The sequence below is a fragment of the Spermophilus citellus genome (genome assembly GCF_964194105.1).
Source record: "Spermophilus citellus genome assembly, chromosome: 9".
Lineage (NCBI taxonomy): Eukaryota > Metazoa > Chordata > Mammalia > Rodentia > Sciuridae > Spermophilus > Spermophilus citellus.
The window spans coordinates 3,627,567-3,630,719 of NC_138191.1; the positions used below are offsets into that span (position 1 = coordinate 3,627,567).

The 3,153-nt window shown below is 40.1% G+C and overlaps 1 pseudogene across 1 annotated transcript; it reads right to left on the minus strand.

Moving 5' to 3' along the window:
• Positions 1 to 1,349: 1,349 nt before the first annotated feature.
• LOC308656561 (dnaJ homolog subfamily C member 8-like) lies at positions 1,350 to 2,207 on the minus strand (annotated as a pseudogene). Its single transcript has one exon. The product of its transcript is annotated as a dnaJ homolog subfamily C member 8-like (transcript).
• Positions 2,208 to 3,153: the final 946 nt, after the last annotated feature.

Consider the following 3,153-nt stretch of genomic DNA (forward strand, 5'->3'; position numbering starts at 1 on the left):
TATATATACCTTGAATCTAGTTCTAGATAAACTTAAATAATTAGTTTAATTTGGGATGAAGTGAGACAGAGTTTATAATTTAGGAGTGGTGGTCTTTACTAGGGGCATGAGAAAAATATAAACATCTAAAACTAGGAAGTACATGTGCTAAATAAGCCTAGAGATGTTTTGTTTTTTACCATTACTGAAGAATGAAATAGAGAAATGAATAGTCTTTTTATCTACGAATCTATGAAAAACTGTTGCTATTATTATCAAACTCAGTAAATAGTGGGAGTTAGTATCTCAAATATCAATGGGTGAAGATAAGTAAACAGTATTGTTTTAGACAGTGATTTTTTTTAGAATTTTATATGGCATTGAAATATCAATAACCTGGAGGGATCTATGTTAAAACAATTTTGTGTATAAATAAATAGTTGTATGAGCATTCTTAATAACTTTATTTAATGTAGTACAATTAGCTCTAATAATTATGTATAATTTATGACTTTACTAATTTCAAAAATATCAATGTATGTAGGGTATCATCTCATATTATTAAAATTTCGAAAAGGTCTATCATGTTAAAAATTCCTTACTGAGATTAGCTCTCAGCTGTTGAGCTGATTTATTTATGGCTGTCTGTCTAATATTTTAGGGATACCTATTTCCAGAGTCATTTTTCTCAGTGATAAATTGTTAACAGGGGCTCAAAGTAAGGCCCTGTTTTAATGTTTTCAGGCTTTCAAAATCTGTTTTTTTTTGGGGGGGGTATAAAAATGTATTATACATAAAGAATATTACCACTAACAAATGCAGACAGGCTAGGACACAATGGTACCGGATGGAAGATGGCTAGCTCTTTGAAACAGGTTTATAAGTGGCTCAGTGCTTCATGCTGATTGGTCGGTCAGACAGAAGGGCACATGCCAAATACAAGAGGACTTCAGGGCATCAAGCGACTGCTCTGTATGCCCACACTGCCTTCCTTTTCTGATCCGAGGCTTCAAAAGATGGCACACCCAGAAAAAAGAACTGAGGCAAAGGGGCTTCCTAATGCAGCCCAGTCTTGTCTCTGAAGTCACAGCAACACCACTGTAAACAATATGTTTAATTGGATGATTTCCACAAACTACGGAGTTTCTAACCGTCACAATTCAGTGAAGTACCAAACATGAAGTTACAGGCTGTGGGGAAGAAGGAGCACCAATGGTGGCACCTTCCAATCCTGGTTGTTCTAAGGGTAACGGGTGGGGGGAGTCTGTTTTAAACAGAGCCCCTCATTTCAATGTACAAAAGAATCGCTCTGATCGACATTAAATTGTATTGAAAACAAAATGGACTAAAAAGCAAAACTATTCTACGTTGGGGTGGAGGTGGGAGGAAAAGAATGAGTCCTTCAGAGCAGGAAGGAGAGAGCTGGGGGAAGCTTCTGTGGCTGTGACCCAGGAGGGTCACTCATGCTGCTCCATTTTTACTTTGGGTGGTCCCAGGAAGGTCCGATTTTTCTTCTCTTTCTTCCCCTTTGTATTTGCTTGGAAGTTTCTCCAGCTGTCCACCCGACCATCTTGACTTTCCTCAAAGTTTTTCTGCCATTCCCTTTCTCGTTTGGCTTTTTCTTGAGCTGCAATCTCCTCTTCCCTTTGTCGTTTCCTTTCATGCATCTCTTTGGCTTCTCTCTCTTTTCTTTTAATTTCCAGCTCCCAGCAAAGAGTTTCATGGTCTGTTTATCTACTGCTTGTCTGAACAGCTCAGGATCATCTTCCTCTACATTTGTAGGTTTTCCTTCCTTCTTTAATTGTTTTTTCCGCCCTTTTACAGTGTGTTCCACGTATTCTTTTCCTGCCTGAATTACATCCAGGGCCCTCTTCTTTTGTTCCTGATCCAGTAGCAACTTGTAAGCTTTGTCCACAGCTTCAAAAGCCTTTTGTGCTCTACCAGCATCATCTTGATTTTTGTCAGGATGCACCAATATGTACAACTGCCGAAACCCCTTTTTTATTTCTTCATCTGTCACTTCTGGGTCTATCTGAAGAACCTCAAATGGGTTCAAGTTGAAATAAGAGGAACCAGGACGGGTCAATCTTTCAATCTGATTTTTGGATGTCAGAACTGAATCTCTCTTCTCTATTTGTTTCACCTCACTGTCAAAGGTCGTAAATGCTTCCTCTGTGCTGCCTCCACCGGCCAAAGCCCCGCTCTCTCCTGAAGCCGCCATTTCCCCGGCCCAGCCGCCATGTGACCCCAAAATCTGTTTTTAACTTAAACGAGGAGTAAGATTTTTAACTAGGAAGCTTATTTTTCTTGGGGTAAGATTAGATTTTAGTCTCTTTTTGTCTGTGTGTTTGGCTTTCTTTTTCTTCATCTGGGCTCCCTGTAACTGTGGTGTATCATCTAAACTTGGCTGGGACTCTGTTAACCTTTGTCAGTCCCTTGGAATGTCTAGGGCGAACTGGATGATAAACTCATCTTTTGAAATGGGTGGCCCCCTATAAGTATAAGGTGCTGTATTGTTTTTTAAGTCTCTCTAGGAAAATAGTAGAATTTTTCTAAATGCTTACTAAAATAATTTTTTAGGCATTCTGTTTATCTGTTGGATACCATTTTGTCCGGGAGAATTGTCCCTACTGCAGACAAACTGTCAGGTTTCTCCCTATTTTGTGTTGTAAAATGAGAAGATCTTTGTCTTTCTGATTACCTAATAGTTTGCATGATTGTTGAGCACTGTCTTATGAGGGGTTTAGAATTCAAATCTTAGTCTGCTGGATCTTATAAAGTCATTGATTACTCCATTATTATCCTTTGGGTTTCCAAAGTGGGTATAAGAGTCAACAGATACATAAAGCGAGTCCCTGGGAATGTTCCAGGGGCAGAACATTCCCCGACTCCCTGTCTAGTTCTTGCATTTCATGGAAGAACTCTGTGTGCCCAGAAGACAAATATCTTTAGTGATTCAACCCAGCTCAGAAACCACCACTCGGAGTGCCCACCCCACCCACCCCTCTTGGAAATCGGGCAGCAGTGCTTGTGGCCATCTCATGTCATGAACTCTCAGAGGGGATGGATGCTGAATTGTTTGGGTAGTTGGCCAGGTGGTACTCTACAGCAGACACATAGTTGGCCAGGTGGTACTCTACAGCAGACACATAGTTGGCCAGGTGGTACTCTACA